Source organism: Stegodyphus dumicola, chromosome X1, assembly GCF_044657685.1.
Source record: "Stegodyphus dumicola isolate Sdum_Otavi_A_Nest chromosome X1, ASM4465768v1".
Taxonomy (NCBI): Eukaryota; Metazoa; Arthropoda; class Arachnida; order Araneae; family Eresidae; genus Stegodyphus; species Stegodyphus dumicola.
Window position 1 is genome coordinate 6980758 of NC_140780.1, and position 23026 is coordinate 7003783.

Here is a 23026-nt window from a genome sequence, read left to right on the forward strand (position 1 = left end):
ATGAAATTATAGCAATATTTCACTCACGGAAAGAACATATTGTCTGGCTGCCCGGGTTCGAGCCCAGCTTTAATACAGAAGGCCAAAACACATCAAATTCCATTGAATTATACAGCATTTTGAAATGATGCAAAAAATTTAAATGCAATTTCGTGGAAGCACTATTGTAATTACCTACGTACTAAAATTTTGACCAAAAATTAAAGAAAAGTAAGATACTCTTTTCCTTTAGAAGGAAACATAGTCATATACTAATTTACATATGCTCAACGTATTGTACTATAAAACCTAAACATAGGAATGAAATTTTGTCAGCTACGTGAGATGTCCAATAAAGAGAAATTCCGTAAATTGTAGAATAGAGCCTATGTCTGTAAACAGATGAACGGTAAAACATAATTCAAATACTTTACTTTTAGCACTGAAGCAGGTATTCTACATTAGACTGTTTTAATTCACATACAGGATTAGATATATAATAGCTCAAAATATTGTAAGAACCAAACACGCATCACATAAACATTAAAAAAAATCTATATACATTTATTAGTGTCACGAGGGTATATTCTAAAATATTATAAGGTCACTTTCAATGAAATGATAGAAATATTCACTCAGGGAAGGGACATTCTGTCTGGCTGCCTAGGTTACATCCCAGCTTTTGTTACAAAAGTTTCATAGAAGAATTTTAAAAATCCAGAAACGAAACTTATAAAGAAATTATTGAACATACCTGGTTTTATGATTTAGACACTTACATACATAAAAACTAAATCTTAAACTTGAGAGGGAGGAGAGAACTAAACTCAAGTCTTTGAATTAAAGGTATTATAAATTCATTTTAAATCAAATTAATTTTGTGAAAATATTACACAAATATAAGGAATATACATTTTTACCATAATCTAATGTACGTTTTGCCACTTTGAAAATCTCGAGAACTAAAGCGTGAAATATAAGAAAACTTAAACAAACATTTGGAAAATCTCATCGAGCTTAACTTAGTTTCTAAATTAGATGTTTTGAGTGTATTTAAAATTAGGCCAACTACTTCATTCACTTCAAACACATTACATAATACTAGTATTTAAGAAAAATTGTAAAAGATTGCAAATATGTGAAATAACAATTCTACTGATATAGAAATGGAAGTAACTGATTTTCACCCTAATTAAGATCAGAATATCACAAAAAGCCATTTGAATAGTCCTAGATCAGAAAATTCATGACCTGTTAAATTTGTAAAAAGATAAATTTCTGCTTTCGATCTACCAAAAGATGTGAAAGAGGATTTTCAACAACGAACTTGTTAAAAATCAATGTTCAGATACAGGATAACAAACATACATTCGAACAACTGCATGGATTTAGCCATAACATCGCATGTACCAGAGGGAAAGAAAAACTCGCAGAAGAAATGCAGTGTACAAATTATAACATTCAAGCATTTCTAGTGGAAATAAAGTTAATATAAAACAAGAATTACCAGCCACAGATGTCTTTTTGCTCTGCACTATTTCTCCATTCTTTTCATCCTCGTTCTTTTTCTTTCATGATATCATGTTCTGCAATCCAAGAGTGCACAGAAATGATGACAAATTACACTAGAAGAGGCCAAGGGGGGGGAGGTATCATTAGATTTTAACTACTTTGATATTAAAGAATAATTATACACAAACAGAAATATATAATATTGTTTCTTAATATATAAAACTTCAAAGGTAGCCTTCTTTGTTTTCAATTCCAGCAACGTGCTACATTGTTAATAAAATCATGACTGCAGTCGATAGAAAAGCAAATGATTTTCCTAATACGACAGAAGTACAGTAAGCGAAGAGGGTTTTTAATGTATGGGTACAACATGAACAATGAAAGAAAAAAATTAGACAAGTATTACGGATACACAGAATAAAAGGGATAATGATCTTCGAGATGAGTAAATAATTTCAGCGCTGGTAAAAAGGTGGCACAAAAAGACAAGAAGCAGGTAATTTTAAATGACAAATAAACAAAATAAACTTTACTGTTAGCTTTGAAGCAGGTGATATATATTAAACTATCTTAATTCACACACAGAATTAGTGACATAAAGAATCAAACTCGCAATATATTAACATTAAAAGTGCTATACATATATACTTTTATAGATTTTTTTTTTTTTAGAAAGGGCTCAAAAACACCATTCTAAAAACAAATTTCAAAGAACATCTTGGAAACAAAAGTCATAAACCATAAAAGAAATATTTCATTCAGAATTTTAATGTAAGAACCGTTTCTATTTTTAAGTTCTTTACTTAGGTAGTCTTATCCATGAGAGAGGAATGCTTAGTCCAATGTACAAGAAATTATCCTGAAATATTATGCCACTTTAATGAAATTATAGCAATATTTCACTCACGGAAAGAACATATTGTCTGGCTGCCCGGGTTCGAGCCCAGCTTTAATACAGAAGGCCAAAACACATCAAATTAAATTGAATTATACAGCATTTTGAAATAATGCAAAAAATTTAAATGCAATTTCGTGGAAGCACTATTGTAATTACCTACGTACTAAAATTTTGACCAAAAATTAAAGAAAAGTAAGATACTCTTTTCCTTTAGAAGGAAACATAGTCATATACTAATTTACATATGCTCAACGTATTGTACTATAAAACCTAAACATAGGAATGAAATTTTGTCAGCTACGTGAGATGTCCAATAAAGAGAAATTCCGTAAATTGTAGAATAGAGCCTATGTCTGTAAACAGATGAACGGTAAAATATAATTCAAAAACTTTACTTTTAGCACTGAAGCAGGTATTCTACATTAGACTGTTTTAATTCACATACAGGATTAGATATATAATAGCTCAAAATATTGTAAGAACCAAACACGCATCACATAAACATTAAAAAAAATCTATATACATTTATTAGTGTCACGAGGGTTTATTCTGAAATATTATAAGGTCACTTTCAATGAAATGATAGAAATATTCACTCAGGGAAGGGACATTCTGTCTGGCTGCCTAGGTTACATCCCAGCTTTTGTTACAAAAGTTTCATAGAAGAATTTTAAAAATCCAGAAACGAAACTTATGAAAAAATTATTGAACATACCTGGTTTTATGATTTAGACATTCTCACATACATAAAAACTAAATCTTAAACTTGAGAGGGAGGAGAGAACTAAACTCAAGTCTTTGAATTAAAGGTATTATAAATTCATTTTAAATCAAATTAATTTTGTGAAAATATTACACAAATATAAGGAATATACATTTTTACCATAATGTAATGTACGTTTTGCCACTTTGAAAATCTCGAGAACTAAAGCGTGAAATATAAGAAAACTTAAACAAACATTTGGAAAATCTCATTGAGCTTAACTTAGTTTCTAAATTAGATGTTTTGAGTGTATTTAAAATTAGGCCAACTACTTCATTCACTTCAAACCCATTACATAATACTAGTATTTAAGAAAAATTGTAAAAGATTGCAAATATGTCAAATAACAATTCTACTGATATAGAAATGGAAGTAACTGATTTTCACCCTAATTAAGATCAGAATATCACAAAAAGCCATTTGAATAGTCCTAGATCAGAAAATTCATGACCTGTTAAATTTGTAAAAAGATAAATTTCTGCTTTCGATCTACCAAAAGATGTGAAAGAGGATTTTCAACAACGAACTTGTTAAAAATCAATGTTCAGATACAGGATAACAAACATACATTCGAACAACTGCATGGATTTAGCCATAACATCGCATGTACCAGAGGGAAAGAAAAACTCGCAGAAGAAATGCAGTGTACAAATTATAACATTCAAGCATTTCTAGTGGAAATAAAGTTAATATAAAACAAGAATTACCAGCCACAGATGTCTTTTTGCTCTGCACTATTTCTCCATTCTTTTCATCCTCGTGCTTTTTCTTTCATGATATCATGTTCTGCAATCCAAGAGTGCACAGAAATGATGACAAATTACACTAGAAGAGGCCAAGGGGGAGGAAGGTATCATTAGATTTTAACTAGTTTGAAATTAAAGAATAATTATACACAAACAGAAATATATAATATTGTTTCTTAATATATAAAACTTCAAAGGTAGCCTTCTTTGTTTTCAATTCCAGCAACGTGCTACATTGTTAATAAAATCATGACTGCAGTCGATAGAAAAGCAAATGATTTTCCTAATACGACAGAAGTACAGTAAGCGAAGAGGGTTTTTAATGTATGGGTACAACATGAACAATGAAAGAAAAAAATTAGACAGTTATTACGGATACACAGAATAAAAGGGATAATGATCTTCGAGATGAGTAAATAATTTCAGCGCTGGTAAAAAGGTGGCACAAAGAGACAAGAAGCAGGTAATTTTAAATGACAAATAAACAAAATAAACTTTACTGTTAGCTTTGAAGCAGGTGATATATATTAAACTATCTTAATTCACACACAGAATTAGTGACATAACAGATCAAACTCGCAATATATTAACATTAAAAGTGCTATACATATATACTTTTATAGATTTTTTTTTTTTTTTAGAAAGGGCTCAAAAACACCATTCTAAAAACAAATTTCAAAGAACATCTTGGAAACAAAAGTCATAACCCTTAAAGAAATATTTCATTCAGAATTTTAATGTAAGAATTGTTTCTATTTTTAAGTTCTTTACTTAGGTAGTCTTATCCATGAGAGAGGAATGCTTAGTCCAATGTACAAGAAATTATCCTGAAATATTATGCCACTTTAATGAAATTATAGCAATATTTCACTCACGGAAAGAACATATTGTCTGGCTGCCCGGGTTCGAGCCCAGCTTTAATACAGAAGGCCAAAACACATCAAATTCCATTGAATTATACAGCATTTTGAAATGATGCAAAAAATTTAAATGCAATTTCGTGGAAGCACTATTGTAATTACCTACGTCCTAAAATTTTGACCAAAAATTAAAGTAAAGTAAGATACTCTTTTCCTTTAGAGGGAAACATAGTCATATACTAATTTACATATGCTCAACGTATTGTACTATAAAACCTAAACATAGGAATGAAATTTTGTCAGCTACGTGAGATGTCCAATAAAGAGAAATTCCGTAAATTGTAGAATAGAGCCTATGTCTGTAAACAGATGAACGGTAAAACATAATTCAAATACTTTACTTTTAGCACTGAAGCAGGTATTCTACATTAGACTGTTTTAATTCACATACAGGATTAGATATATAATAGCTCAAAATATTGTAAGAACCAAACACGCATCACATAAACATTAAAAAAAATCTATATACATTTATTAGTGTCACGAGGGTTTTTTCTAAAATATTATAAGGTCACTTTCAATGAAATGATAGAAATATTCACTCAGGGAAGGGACATTCTGTCTGGCTGCCTAGGTTACATCCCAGCTTTTGTTACAAAAGTTTCATAGAAGAATTTTAAAAATCCAGAAACGAAGCTTATGAAAAAATTATTGAACATACCTGGTTTTATGATTTAGACATTCTTACATACATAATAACTAAATCTTAAACTTGAGGGGGAGGAGAGAACTAAACTCAAGTAATTGAATTAAAGGTATTATAAATTCATTTTAAATCGAAAATATTACACAAATATAAGGAATATACATTTTTACCATAATGTAATGTACGTTTTGCCACTTTGAAAATCTCGAGAACTAAAGCGTGAAATATAAGAAAACTGAAACAGACATTTGGAAAATCTCATCGAGCTTAAGTTAGTTTCTAAATTAGATGTTTTGAGTGTATTTAAAATTAGGCCAACTACTTCATTCACTTCAAACCCATTACATAATACTAGTATTTAAGAAAAATGGTAAAAGATTGCAAATATGTTAAATAACAATTCTACTAATCTAGAAATGGAAGTAACTGATTTTCATCCTAATTAAGATCAAGAATATCACAAAAAGCCATTTGAATAGTCCTAGATCAGAAAATTCATGACCTGTTAAATTTGTAAAAAGATAAATTTCTGCTTTCAATCTACCAAAAGATGTGAAAGAGGATTTTCAACAACGAACTTATTAAAAATCAATGTTCAGATACAGGATAACAAACATACATTCGAACGACTGCATGGATTTAGCCATAACATCGCACGTACCAGAGGGAAAGAAAAACTCGCAGAAGAAATGCAGTGTACAAATTATAACATTCAAGCATTTCTAGTGGAAATAAAGTTAATTTAAAACAAGAATTACCAGCCACAGATGTCTTTTTGCTCTGCACTATTTCTCCATTCTTTTCATCCTCGTGCTTTTTCTTTCATGATATCATGTTCTGCAATCCAAGAGTGCACAGAAATGATGACAAATTACACTAGAAGAGGCCAAGGGGGGGGGGAAAGGTATCATTAGATTTTAACTACTTTGAAATTAAAGAATAATTATACACAAACAGAAGTATATAATATTGTTTCTTAATATATAAAACTTCAAAGGTAGCCTTCTTTGTTTTCAATTCCAGCAACGTGCTACATTGTTAATAAAATCATGACTGCAGTCGATAGAAAAGCAAATGAATTTTTCCTAATACGACAGAAGTACAGTAAGCGAAGAGGGTTTTTAATGTATGGGTACAACATGAACAATGAAAGAAAAAAATTAGACAGTTATTACGGATACACAGAATAAAAGGGATAATGATCTTCGAGATGAGTAAATAATTTCAGCGCTGGTAAAAAGGTGGCACAAAAAGACAAATAAACAAAATAAACTTTACTGTTAGCTTTGAAGCAGGTGATATATATTAAACTATCTTAATTCACACAGAGAATTAGTGACATAACAGATCAAACTCGCAATATATTAACATTAAAAGAGCTATACATATATACTTTTATAGGTTTTTTTTTTTTTAGAAAGGGCTCAAAAACACCATTCTAAAAACAAATTTCAAAGAACATCTTGGAAACAAAAGTCATAACCCTTAAAGAAATATTTCATTCAGAATTTTAATGTAAGAATTGTTTCTATTTTTAAGTTCTTTACTTAGGTAGTCTTATCCATGAGAGAGGAATGCTTAGTCCAATGTACAAGAAATTATCCTGAAATATTATGCCACTTTAATGAAATTATAGCAATATTTCACTCACGGAAAGAACATATTGTCTGGCTGCCCGGGTTCGAGCCCAGCTTTAATACAGAAGGCCAAAACACATCAAATTCCATTGAATTATACAGCATTTTGAAATGATGCAAAAAATTTAAATGCAATTTCGTGGAAGCACTATTGTAATTACCTACGTCCTAAAATTTTGACCAAAAATTAAAGTAAAGTAAGATACTCTTTTCCTTTAGAAGGAAACATAGTCATATACTAATTTCCATATGCTCAACGTATTGTACTATAAAACCTAAACATAGGAATGAAATTTTGTCAGCTACGTGAGATGTCCAATAAAGAGAAATTCCGTAAATTGTAGAATAGAGCCTATGTCTGTAAACAGATGAACGGTAAAACATAATTCAAATACTTTACTTTTAGCACTGAAGCAGGTATTCTACATTAGACTGTTTTAATTCACATACAGGATTAGATATATAATAGCTCAAAATATTGTAAGAACCAAACACGCATCACATAAACATTAAAAAAAATCTATATACATTTATTAGTGTCACGAGGGTTTATTCTAAAATATTATAAGGTCACTTTCAATGAAATGATAGAAATATTCACTCAGGGAAGGGACATTCTGTCTGGCTGCCTAGGTTACATCCCAGCTTTTGTTACAAAAGTTTCATAGAAGAATTTTAAAAATCCAGAAACGAAGCTTATGAAAAAATTATTGAACATACCTGGTTTTATGATTTAGACATTCTTACATACATAATAACTAAATCTTAAACTTGAGGGGGAGGAGAGAACTAAACTCAAGTAATTGAATTAAAGGTATTATAAATTCATTTTAAATCGAAAATATTACACAAATATAAGGAATATACATTTTTACCATAATGTAATGTACGTTTTGCCACTTTGAAAATCTCGAGAACTAAAGCGTGAAATATAAGAAAACTGAAACAGACATTTGGAAAATCTCATCGAGCTTAAGTTAGTTTCTAAATTAGATGTTTTGAGTGTATTTAAAATTAGGCCAACTACTTCATTCACTTCAAACCCATTACATAATACTAGTATTTAAGAAAAATGGTAAAAGGTTGCAAATATGTTAAATAACAATTCTACTAATCTAGAAATGGAAGTAACTGATTTTCATCCTAATTAAGATCAAGAATATCACAAAAAGCCATTTGAATAGTCCTAGATCAGAAAATTCATGACCTGTTAAATTTGTAAAAAGATAAATTTCTGCTTTCAATCTACCAAAAGATGTGAAAGAGGATTTTCAACAACGAACTTATTAAAAATCAATGTTCAGATACAGGATAACAAACATACATTCGAACGACTGCATGGATTTAGCCATAACATCGCACGTACCAGAGGGAAAGAAAAACTCGCAGAAGAAATGCAGTGTACAAATTATAACATTCAAGCATTTCTAGTGGAAATAAAGTTAATTTAAAACAAGAATTACCAGCCACAGATGTCTTTTTGCTCTGCACTATTTCTCCATTCTTTTCATCCTCGTGCTTTTTCTTTCATGATATCATGTTCTGCAATCCAAGAGTGCACAGAAATGATGACAAATTACACTAGAAGAGGCCAAGGGGGGGGGGAAAGGTATCATTAGATTTTAACTACTTTGAAATTAAAGAATAATTATACACAAACAGAAATATATAATATTGTTTCTTAATATATAAAACTTCAAAGGTAGCCTTCTTTGTTTTCAATTCCAGCAACGTGCTACATTGTTAATAAAATCATGACTGCAGTCGATAGAAAAGCAAATGATTTTCCTAATACGACAGAAGTACAGTAAGCGAAGAGGGTTTTTAATGTATGGGTACAACATGAACAATGAAAGAAAAAAATTAGACAGTTATTACGGATACACAGAATAAAAGGGATAATGATCTTCGAGATGAGTAAATAATTTCAGCGCTGGTAAAAAGGTGGCACAAAAAGACAAATAAACAAAATAAACTTTACTGTTAGCTTTGAAGCAGGTGATATATATTAAACTATCTTAATTCACACAGAGAATTAGTGACATAACAGATCAAACTCGCAATATATTAACATTAAAAGAGCTATACATATATACTTTTATAGGTTTTTTTTTTTTTAGAAAGGGCTCAAAAACACCATTCTAAAAACAAATTTCAAAGAACATCTTGGAAACAAAAGTCATAACCCTTAAAGAAATATTTCATTCAGAATTTTAATGTAAGAATTGTTTCTATTTTTAAGTTCTTTACTTAGGTAGTCTTATCCATGAGAGAGGAATGCTTAGTCCAATGTACAAGAAATTATCCTGAAATATTATGCCACTTTAATGAAATTATAGCAATATTTCACTCACGGAAAGAACATATTGTCTGGCTGCCCAGGTTCGAGCCCAGCTTTAATACAGAAGGCCAAAACACATCAAATTCCATTGAATTATACAGCATTTTGAAATGATGCAAAAAATTTAAATGCAATTTCGTGGAAGCACTATTGTAATTACCTACGTCCTAAAATTTTGACCAAAAATTAAAGTAAAGTAAGATACACTTTTCCTTTAGAAGGAAACATAGTCATATACTAATTTACATATGCTCAACGTATTGTACTATAAAACCTAAACATAGGAATGAAATTTTGTCAGCTACGTGAGATGTCCAATAAAGAGAAATTCCGTAAATTGTAGAATAGAGCCTATGTCTGTAAACAGATGAACGGTAAAACATAATTCAAATACTTTACTTTTAGCACTGAAGCAGGTATTCTACATTAGACTGTTTTAATTCACATACAGGATTAGATATATAATAGCTCAAAATATTGTAAGAACCAAACACGCATCACATAAACATTAAAAAAAATCTATATACATTTATTAGTGTCACGAGGGTTTATTCTAAAATATTATAAGGTCACTTTCAATGAAATGATAGAAATATTCACTCAGGGAAGGGACATTCTGTCTGGCTGCCTAGGTTACATCCCAGCTTTTGTTACAAAAGTTTCATAGAAGAATTTTAAAAATCCAGAAACGAAGCTTATGAAAAAATTATTGAACATACCTGGTTTTATGATTTAGACATTCTTACATACATAATAACTAAATCTTAAACTTGAGGGGGAGGAGAGAACTAAACTCAAGTAATTGAATTAAAGGTATTATAAATTCATTTTAAATCGAAAATATTACACAAATATAAGGAATATACATTTTTACCATAATGTAATGTACGTTTTGCCACTTTGAAAATCTCGAGAACTAAAGCGTGAAATATAAGAAAACTGAAACAGACATTTGGAAAATCTCATCGAGCTTAAGTTAGTTTCTAAATTAGATGTTTTGAGTGTATTTAAAATTAGGCCAACTACTTCATTCACTTCAAACCCATTACATAATACTAGTATTTAAGAAAAATGGTAAAAGATTGCAAATATGTTAAATAACAATTCTACTAATCTAGAAATGGAAGTAACTGATTTTCATCCTAATTAAGATCAAGAATATCACAAAAAGCCATTTGAATAGTCCTAGATCAGAAAATTCATGACCTGTTAAATTTGTAAAAAGATAAATTTCTGCTTTCAATCTACCAAAAGATGTGAAAGAGGATTTTCAACAACGAACTTATTAAAAATCAATGTTCAGATACAGGATAACAAACATACATTCGAACGACTGCATGGATTTAGCCATAACATCGCACGTACCAGAGGGAAAGAAAAACTCGCAGAAGAAATGCAGTGTACAAATTATAACATTCAAGCATTTCTAGTGGAAATAAAGTTAATTTAAAACAAGAATTACCAGCCACAGATGTCTTTTTGCTCTGCACTATTTCTCCATTCTTTTCATCCTCGTGCTTTTTCTTTCATGATATCATGTTCTGCAATCCAAGAGTGCACAGAAATGATGACAAATTTACACTAGAAGAGGCCAAGGGGGGGGGAAAGGTATCATTAGATTTTAACTACTTTGAAATTAAAGAATAATTATACACAAACAGAAGTATATAATATTGTTTCTTAATATATAAAACTTCAAAGGTAGCCTTCTTTGTTTTCAATTCCAGCAACGTGCTACATTGTTAATAAAATCATGACTGCAGTCGATAGAAAAGCAAATGAATTTTTCCTAATACGACAGAAGTACAGTAAGCGAAGAGGGTTTTTAATGTATGGGTACAACATGAACAATGAAAGAAAAAAATTAGACAGTTATTACGGATACACAGAATAAAAGGGATAATGATCTTCGAGATGAGTAAATAATTTCAGCGCTGGTAAAAAGGTGGCACAAAAAGACAAATAAACAAAATAAACTTTACTGTTAGCTTTGAAGCAGGTGATATATATTAAACTATCTTAATTCACACAGAGAATTAGTGACATAACAGATCAAACTCGCAATATATTAACATTAAAAGAGCTATACATATATACTTTTATAGGTTTTTTTTTTTTTTAGAAAGGGCTCAAAAACACCATTCTAAAAACAAATTTTAAAGAACATCTTGGAAACAAAAGTCATAACCCTTAAAGAAATATTTCATTCAGAATTTTAATGTAAGAATTGTTTCTATTTTTAAGTTCTTTACTTAGGTAGTCTTATCCATGAGAGAGGAATGCTTAGTCCAATGTACAAGAAATTATCCTGAAATATTATGCCACTTTAATGAAATTATAGCAATATTTCACTCACGGAAAGAACATATTGTCTGGCTGCCCGGGTTCGAGCCCAGCTTTAATACAGAAGGCCAAAACACATCAAATTCCATTGAATTATACAGCATTTTCAAATGATGCAAAAAATTTAAATGCAATTTCGTGGAAGCACTATTGTAATTACCTACGTACTAAAATTTTGACCAAAAATTAAAGAAAAGTAAGATACTCTTTTCCTTTAGAAGGAAACATAGTCATATACTAATTTACATATGCTCAACCTATTGTACTATAAAACCTAAACATAGGAAGGAAATTTTGTCAGCTACGTGAGATGTCCAATAAAGAGAAATTCCGTAAATTGTAGAACAGAGCCTATGTCTGTAAACAGATGAACGGTAAAACATAATTCAAATACTTTACTTTTAGCACTGAAGCAGGTATTCTACATTAGACTGTTTTAATTCACATACAGGATTAGATATATAATAGCTCAAAATATTGTAAGAACCAAACACGCATCACATAAACATTAAAAAAAATCTATATACATTTATTAGTGTCACGAGGGTTTATTCTGAAATATTATAAGGTCACTTTCAATGAAATGATAGAAATATTCACTCAGGGAAGGGACATTCTGTCTGGCTGTCTAGGTTACATCCCAGCTTTTGTAACAAAAGTTTCATAGAAGAATTTTAAAAATCCAGAAACGAAGCTTATGAAAAAATTATTGAACATACCTGGTTTTATGATTTAGACATTCTTACATACATAATAACTAAATCTTAAACTTGAGGGGGAGGAGAGAACTAAACTCAAGTAATTGAATTAAAGGTATTATAAATTCATTTTAAATCGAAAATATTACACAAATATAAGGAATATACATTTTTACCATAATGTAATGTACGTTTTGCCACTTTGAAAATCTCGAGAACTAAAGCGTGAAATATAAGAAAACTGAAACAGACATTTGGAAAATCTCATCGAGCTTAAGTTAGTTTCTAAATTAGATGTTTTGAGTGTATTTAAAATTAGGCCAACTACTTCATTCACTTCAAACCCATTACATAATACTAGTATTTAAGAAAAATGGTAAAAGATTGCAAATATGTTAAATAACAATTCTACTAATCTAGAAATGGAAGTAACTGATTTTCATCCTAATTAAGATCAAGAATATCACAAAAAGCCATTTGAATAGTCCTAGATCAGAAAATTCATGACCTGTTAAATTTGTAAAAAGATAAATTTCTGCTTTCAATCTACCAAAAGATGTGAAAGAGGATTTTCAACAACGAACTTATTAAAAATCAATGTTCAGATACAGGATAACAAACATACATTCGAACGACTGCATGGATTTAGCCATAACATCGCACGTACCAGAGGGAAAGAAAAACTCGCAGAAGAAATGCAGTGTACAAATTATAACATTCAAGCATTTCTAGTGGAAATAAAGTTAATTTAAAACAAGAATTACCAGCCACAGATGTCTTTTTGCTCTGCACTATTTCTCCATTCTTTTCATCCTCGTGCTTTTTCTTTCATGATATCATGTTCTGCAATCCAAGAGTGCACAGAAATGATGACAAATTACACTAGAAGAGGCCAAGGGGGGGAAGGTATCATTAGATTTTAACTACTTTGAAATTAAAGAATAATTATACACAAACAGAAATATATAATATTGTTTCTTAATATATAAAACTTCAAAGGTAGCCTTCTTTGTTTTCAATTCCAGCAACGTGCTACATTGTTAATAAAATCATGACTGCAGTCGATAGAAAAGCAAATGAATTTTTCCTAATACGACAGAAGTACAGTAAGCGAAGAGGGTTTTTAATGTATGGGTACAACATGAACAATGAAAGAAAAAAATTAGACAGTTATTACGGATACACAGAATAAAAGGGATAATGATCTTCGAGATGAGTAAATAATTTCAGCGCTGGTAAAAAGGTGGCACAAAAAGACAAATAAACAAAATAAACTTTACTGTTAGCTTTGAAGCAGGTGATATATATTAAACTATCTTAATTCACACAGAGAATTAGTGACATAACAGATCAAACTCGCAATATATTAACATTAAAAGAGCTATACATATATACTTTTATAGGTTTTTTTTTTTTTAGAAAGGGCTCAAAAACACCATTCTAAAAACAAATTTCAAAGAACATCTTGGAAACAAAAGTCATAACCCTTAAAGAAATATTTCATTCAGAATTTTAATGTAAGAATTGTTTCTATTTTTAAGTTCTTTACTTAGGTAGTCTTATCCATGAGAGAGGAATGCTTAGTCCAATGTACAAGAAATTATCCTGAAATATTATGCCACTTTAATGAAATTATAGCAATATTTCACTCACGGAAAGAACATATTGTCTGGCTGCCCGGGTTCGAGCCCAGCTTTAATACAGAAGGCCAAAACACATCAAATTCCATTGAATTATACAGCATTTTGAAATGATGCAAAAAATTTAAATGCAATTTTGTGGAAGCACTATTGTAATTACCTACGTCCTAAAATTTTGACCAAAAATTAAAGTAAAGTAAGATACTCTTTTCCTTTAGAAGGAAACATAGTCATATACTAATTTACATATGCTCAACGTATTGTACTATAAAACCTAAACATAGGAACGAAATTTTGTCAGCTACGTGAGATGTCCAATAAAGAGAAATTCCGTAAATTGTAGAATAGAGCCTATGTCTGTAAACAGATGAACGGTAAAACATAATTCAAATACTTTACTTTTAGCACTGAAGCAGGTATTCTACATTAGACTGTTTTAATTCACATACAGGATTAGATATATAATAGCTCAAAATATTGTAAGAACCAAACACGCATCACATAAACATTAAAAAAAATCTATATACATTTATTAGTGTCACGAGGGTTTATTCTAAAATATTATAAGGTCACTTTCAATGAAATGATAGAAATATTCACTCAGGGAAGGGACATTCTGTCTGGCTGCCTAGGTTACATCCCAGCTTTTGTTACAAAAGTTTCATAGAAGAATTTTAAAAATCCAGAAACGAAGCTTATGAAAAAATTATTGAACATACCTGGTTTTATGATTTAGACATTCTTACATACATAATAACTAAATCTTAAACTTGAGGGGGAGGAGAGAACTAAACTCAAGTAATTGAATTAAAGGTATTATAAATTCATTTTAAATCGAAAATATTACACAAATATAAGGAATATACATTTTTACCATAATGTAATGTACGTTTTGCCACTTTGAAAATCTCGAGAACTAAAGCGTGAAATATAAGAAAACTGAAACAGACATTTGGAAAATCTCATCGAGCTTAAGTTAGTTTCTAAATTAGATGTTTTGAGTGTATTTAAAATTAGGCCAACTACTTCATTCACTTCAAACCCATTACATAATACTAGTATTTAAGAAAAATGGTAAAAGATTGCAAATATGTTAAATAACAATTCTACTAATCTAGAAATGGAAGTAACTGATTTTCATCCTAATTAAGATCAAGAATATCACAAAAAGCCATTTGAATAGTCCTAGATCAGAAAATTCATGACCTGTTAAATTTGTAAAAAGATAAATTTCTGCTTTCAATCTACCAAAAGATGTGAAAGAGGATTTTCAACAACGAACTTATTAAAAATCAATGTTCAGATACAGGATAACAAACATACATTCGAACGACTGCATGGATTTAGCCATAACATCGCACGTACCAGAGGGAAAGAAAAACTCGCAGAAGAAATGCAGTGTACAAATTATAACATTCAAGCATTTCTAGTGGAAATAAAGTTAATTTAAAACAAGAATTACCAGCCACAGATGTCTTTTTGCTCTGCACTATTTCTCCATTCTTTTCATCCTCGTGCTTTTTCTTTCATGATATCATGTTCTGCAATCCAAGAGTGCACAGAAATGATGACAAATTACACTAGAAGAGGCCAAGGGGGGGAAGGTATCATTAGATTTTAACTACTTTGAAATTAAAGAATAATTATACACAAACAGAAATATATAATATTGTTTCTTAATATATAAAACTTCAAAGGTAGCCTTCTTTGTTTTCAATTCCAGCAACGTGCTACATTGTTAATAAAATCATGACTGCAGTCGATAGAAAAGCAAATGAATTTTTCCTAATACGACAGAAGTACAGTAAGCGAAGAGGGTTTTTAATGTATGGGTACAACATGAACAATGAAAGAAAAAAATTAGACAGTTATTACGGATACACAGAATAAAAGGGATAATGATCTTCGAGATGAGTAAATAATTTCAGCGCTGGTAAAAAGGTGGCACAAAAAGACAAATAAACAAAATAAACTTTACTGTTAGCTTTGAAGCAGGTGATATATATTAAACTATCTTAATTCACACAGAGAATTAGTGACATAACAGATCAAACTCGCAATATATTAACATTAAAAGAGCTATACATATATACTTTTATAGGTTTTTTTTTTTTTTAGAAAGGGCTCAAAAACACCATTCTAAAAACAAATTTCAAAGAACATCTTGGAAACAAAAGTCATAACCCTTAAAGAAATATTTCATTCAGAATTTTAATGTAAGAATTGTTTCTATTTTTAAGTTCTTTACTTAGGTAGTCTTATCCATGAGAGAGGAATGCTTAGTCCAATGTACAAGAAATTATCCTGAAATATTATGCCACTTTAATGAAATTATAGCAATATTTCACTCACGGAAAGAACATATTGTCTGGCTGCCCGGGTTCGAGCCCAGCTTTAATACAGAAGGCCAAAACACATCAAATTCCATTGAATTATACAGCATTTTGAAATGATGCAAAAAATTTAAATGCAATTTCGTGGAAGCACTATTGTAATTACCTACGTCCTAAAATTTTGACCAAAAATTAAAGTAAAGTAAGATACTCTTTTCCTTTAGAAGGAAACATAGTCATATACTAATTTACATATGCTCAACGTATTGTACTATAAAACCTAAACATAGGAATGAAATTTTGTCAGCTACGTGAGATGTCCAATAAAGAGAAATTCCGTAAATTGTAGAATAGAGCCTATGTCTGTAAACAGATGAACGGTAAAACATAATTCAAATACTTTACTTTTAGCACTGAAGCAGGTATTCTACATTAGACTGTTTTAATTCACATACAGGATTAGATATATAATAGCTCAAAATATTGTAAGAACCAAACACGCATCACATAAACATTAAAAAAAATCTATATACATTTATTAGTGTCACGAGGGTTTATTCTAAAATATTATAAGGTCACTTTCAATGAAATGATAGAAATATTCACTCAGGGAAGGGACATTCTGTCTGGCTGCCTAGGTTACATCCCAGCTTTTGTTACAAAAGTTTCATAGAAGAATTTTAAAAATCCAGAAACGAAGCTTATGAAAAAATTATTGAACATACCTGGTTTTATGATTTAGACATTCTTACATACATAATAACTAAATCTTAAACTTGAGGGGGAGGAGAGAACTAAACTCAAGTAATTGAATTAAAGGTATTATAAATTCATTTTAAATCGAAAATATTACACAAATATAAGGAATATACATTTTTACCATAATGTAATGTACGTTTTGCCACTTTGAAAATCTCGAGAACTAAAGCGTGAAATATAAGAAAACTGAAACAGACATTTGGAAAATCTCATCGAGCTTAAGTTAGTTTCTAAATTAGATGTTTTGAGTGTATTTAAAATTAGGCCAACTACTTCATTCACTTCAAACCCATTACATAATACTAGTATTTAAGAAAAATGGTAAAAGATTGCAAATATGTTAAATAACAATTCTACTAATCTAGAAATGGAAGTAACTGATTTTCATCCTAATTAAGATCAAGAATATCACAAAAAGCCATTTGAATAGTCCTAGATCAGAAAATTCATGACCTGTTAAATTTGTAAAAAGATAAATTTCTGCTTTCAATCTACCAAAAGATGTGAAAGAGGATTTTCAACAACGAACTTATTAAAAATCAATGTTCAGATACAGGATAACAAACATACATTCGAACGACTGCATGGATTTAGCCATAACATCGCACGTACCAGAGGGAAAGAAAAACTCGCAGAAGAAATGCAGTGTACAAATTATAACATTCAAGCATTTCTAGTGGAAATAAAGTTAATTTAAAACAAGAATTACCAGCCACAGATGTCTTTTTGCTCTGCACTATTTCTCCATTCTTTTCATCCTCGTGCTTTTTCTTTCATGATATCATGTTCTGCAATCCAAGAGTGCACAGAAATGATGACAAATTACACTAGAAGAGGCCAAGGGGGGGGAAAGGTATCATTAGATTTTAACTACTTTGAAATTAAAGAATAATTATACACAAACAGAAATATATAATATTGTTTCTTAATATATAAAACTTCAAAGGTAGCCTTCTTTGTTTTCAATTCCAGCAACGTGCTACATTGTTAATAAAATCATGACTGCAGTCGATACAAAAGCAAATGATTTTCCTAATACGACAGAAGTACAGTAAGCGAAGAGGGTTTTTAATGTATGGGTACAACATGAACAATGAAAGAAAAAAATTAGACAGTTATTACGGATACACAGAATAAAAGGGATAATGATCTTCGAGATGAGTAAATAATTTCAGCGCTGGTAAAAAGGTGGCACAAAAAGACAAATAAACAAAATAAACTTTACTGTTAGCTTTGAAGCAGGTGATATATATTAAACTATCTTAATTCACACAGAGAATTAGTGACATAACAGATCAAACTCGCAATATATTAACATTAAAAGAGCTATACATATATACTTTTATAGGTTTTTTTTTTTTTTTTTTTAGAAAGGGCTCAAAAACATCATTCTAAAAACAAATTTCAAAGAACATCTTGGAAACAAAAGTCATGAACCATAAAAGAAATATTTCATTCAGAATTTTAACGTAAGAACCGTTTCTATTTTTAAGTTCTTTACTTAGGTAGTCTTATCCATGAGAGAGGAATGCTTAGTCCAATGTACAAGAAATTATCCTGAAATATTATGCCACTTTAATGAAATTATAGCAAAATTTCACTCACGGAAAGGACATATTGTCTGGCTGCCCGCGTTCGAGCCCAGCTTTAATACAGAAGGCCAAAACACATCAAATTCCATTGAATTATACAGCATTTTCAAATGATGCAAAAAATTTAAATGCAATTTCGTGGAAGCACTATTGTAATTACCTACGTCCTAAAATTTTGACCAAAAATTAAAGTAAAGTAAGATACTCTTTTCCTTTAGAAGGAAACATAGTCATATACTAATTTACATATGCTCAACATATTGTACTATAAAACCTAAACATAGGAATGAAATTTTGTCAGCTACGTGAGATGTCCAATAAAGAGAAATTCCGTAAATTGTAGAATAGAGCCTATGTCTGTAAACAGATGAACGGTAAAACATAATTCAAATACTTTACTTTTAGCACTGAAGCAGGTATTCTACATTAGACTGTTTTAATTCACATACAGGATTAGATATATAATAGCTCAAAATATTGTAAGAACCAAACACGCATCACATAAACATTAAAAAAAATCTATATACATTTATTAGTGTCACGAGGGTTTATTCTAAAATATTATAAGGTCACTTTCAATGAAATGATAGAAATATTCACTCAGGGAAGGGACATTCTGTCTGGCTGCCTAGGTTACATCCCAGCTTTTGTTACAAAAGTTTCATAGAAGAATTTTAAAAATCCAGAAACGAAGCTTATAAAGAAATTATTGAACATACCTGGTTTTATGATTTAGACATTCTTACATACATAATAACTAAATCTTAAACTTGAGGGGGAGGAGAGAACTAAACTCAAGTAATTGAATTAAAGGTATTATAAATTCATTTTAAATCGAAAATATTACACAAATATAAGGAATATACATTTTTACCATAATGTAATGTACGTTTTGCCACTTTGAAAATCTCGAGAACTAAAGCGTGAAATATAAGAAAACTGAAACAGACATTTGGAAAATCTCATCGAGCTTAAGTTAGTTTCTAAATTAGATGTTTTGAGTGTATTTAAAATTAGGCCAACTACTTCATTCACTTCAAACCCATTACATAATACTAGTATTTAAGAAAAATGGTAAAAGATTGCAAATATGTTAAATAACAATTCTACTAATCTAGAAATGGAAGTAACTGATTTTCATCCTAATTAAGATCAAGAATATCACAAAAAGCCATTTGAATAGTCCTAGATCAGAAAATTCATGACCTGTTAAATTTGTAAAAAGATAAATTTCTGCTTTCAATCTACCAAAAGATGTGAAAGAGGATTTTCAACAACGACCTTATTAAAAATCAATGTTCAGATACAGGATAACAAACATACATTCGAACGACTGCATGGATTTAGCCATAACATCGCACGTACCAGAGGGAAAGAAAAACTCGCAGAAGAAATGCAGTGTACAAATTATAACATTCAAGCATTTCTAGTGGAAATAAAGTTAATTTAAAACAAGAATTACCAGCCACAGATGTCTTTTTGCTCTGCACTATTTCTCCATTCTTTTCATCCTCGTGCTTTTTCTTTCATGATATCATGTTCTGCAATCCAAGAGTGCACAGAAATGATGACAAATTACACTAGAAGAGGCCAAGGGGGGGGGGGGGGGGGAAAGGTATCATTACATTTTAACTACTTTGAAATTAAAGAATAATTATACACAAACAGAAATATATAATATTGTTTCTTAATATATAAAACTTCAAAGGTAGCCTTCTTTGTTTTCAATTCCAGCAACGTGCTACATTGTTAATAAAATCATGACTGCAGTCGATAGAAAAGCAAATGAATTTTTCCTAATACGACAGAAGTACAGTAAGCGAAGAGGGTTTTTAATGTATGGGTACAACATGAACAATGAAAGAAAAAAATTAGACAGTTATTACGGATACACAGAATAAAAGGGATAATGATCTTCGAGATGAGTAAATAATTTCAGCGCTGGTAAAAAGGTGGCACAAAAAGACAAATAAACAAAATAAACTTTACTGTTAGCTTTGAAGCAGGTGATATATATTAAACTATCTTAATTCACACAGAGAATTAGTGACATAACAGATCAAACTCGCAATATATTAACATTAAAAGAGCTATACATATATACTTTTATAGGTTTTTTTTTTTTTTAGAAAGGGCTCAAAAACACCATTCTAAAAACAAATTTCAAAGAACATCTTGGAAACAAAAGTCATAACCCTTAAAGAAATATTTCATTCAGAATTTTAATGTAAGAATTGTTTCTATTTTTAAGTTCTTTACTTAGGTAGTCTTATCCATGAGAGAGGAATGCTTAGTCCAATGTACAAGAAATTATCCTGAAATATTATGCCACTTTAATGAAATTATAGCAATATTTCACTCACGGAAAGAACATATTGTCTGGCTGCCCGGGTTCGAGCCCAGCTTTAATACAGAAGGCCAAAACACATCAAATTCCATTGAATTATACAGCATTTTGAAATGATGCAAAAAATTTAAATGCAATTTCGTGGAAGCACTATTGTAATTACCTACGTCCTAAAATTTTGACCAAAAATTAAAGAAAAGTAAGATACTCTTTTCCTTTAGAAGGAAACATAGTCATATACTAATTTACATATGCTCAACCTATTGTACTATAAAACCTAAACATAGGAAGGAAATTTTGTCAGCTACGTGAGATGTCCAATAAAGAGAAATTCCGTAAATTGTAGAATAGAGCCTATGTCTGTAAACAGATGAACGGTAAAACATAATTCAAATACTTTACTTTTAGCACTGAAGCAGGTATTCTACATTAGACTGTTTTAATTCACATACAGGATTAGATATATAATAGCTCAAAATATTGTAAGAACCAAACACGCATCACATAAACATTAAAAAAAATCTATATACATTTATTAGTGTCACGAGGGTTTATTCTGAAATATTATAAGGTCACTTTCAATGAAATGATAGAAATATTCACTCAGGGAAGGGACATTCTGTCTGGCTGCCTAGGTTACATCCCAGCTTTTGTTACAAAAGTTTCATAGAAGAATTTTAAAAATCCAGAAACGAAACTTATAAAGAAATTATTGAACATACCTGGTTTTATGATTTAGACACTTACATACATAATAACTAAATCTTAAACTTGAGGGGGAGGAGAGAACTAAACTCAAGTAATTGAATTAAAGGTATTATAAATTCATTTTAAATCGAAAATATTACACAAATATAAGGAATATACATTTTTACCATAATGTAATGTACGTTTTGCCACTTTGAAAATCTCGAGAACTAAAGCGTGAAATATAAGAAAACTAACAAACAGTTGGAAAATCTCATCGAGCTTAAGTTAGTTTCTAAATTAGATGTTTTGAGTGTATTTAAAATTAGGCCAACTACTTCATTCACTTCAAACCCATTACATAATACTAGTATTTGAGAAAAATTGTAAAAGATTGCAAATATGTCAAATAACAATTCTACTGATATAGAAATGGAAGTAACTGATTTTCATCCTAATTAAGATCAAGAATATCACAAAAAGCCATTTGAATAGTCCTAGATCAGAAAATTCATGACCTGTTAAATTTGTAAAAAGATAAATTTCTGCTTTTGATCTACCAAAAGATGTGAAAGAGGATTTTCAACAACGAACTTGTTAAAAATCAATGTTCAGATACAGGATAACAAACATACATTCGAACAACTGCATGGATTTAGCCATAACATCACATGTACCAGAGGGAAAGAAAAACTCGCAGAAGAAATGCAGTGTACAAATTATAACATTCAAGCATTTCTAGTGGAAATAAAGTTAATATAAAACAAGAATTACCAGCCACAGATGTCTTTTTGCTCTGCACTATTTCTCCATTCTTTTCATCCTCGTGCTTTTTCTTTCATGATATCATGTTCTGCAATCCAAGAGTGCACAGAAATGATGACAAATTACACTAGAAGAGGCCAAGGGGGAGGAAGGTATCATTAGATTTTAACTACTTTGAAATTAAAGAATAATTATACACAAACAGAAATATATAATATTGTTTCTTAATATATAAAACTTCAAAGGTAGCCTTCTTTGTTTTCAATTCCAGCAACGTGCTACATTGTTAATAAAATCATGACTGCAGTCGATAGAAAAGCAAATGATTTTCCTAATACGACAGAAGTACAGTAAGCGAAGAGGGTTTTTAATGTATGGGTACAACATGAACAATGAAAGAAAAAAATTAGACAGTTATTA

At 30.1% G+C, this 23026-nt stretch overlaps 1 long non-coding RNA gene across 2 annotated transcripts in view; it reads right to left on the reverse strand.

Annotated features, from left to right (window-relative positions):
• Window positions 1-23026, reverse strand: part of LOC146993069 (uncharacterized) — a 129091-nt gene that overhangs the window by 100387 nt on the left and 5678 nt on the right. The window lies entirely within an intron of this gene.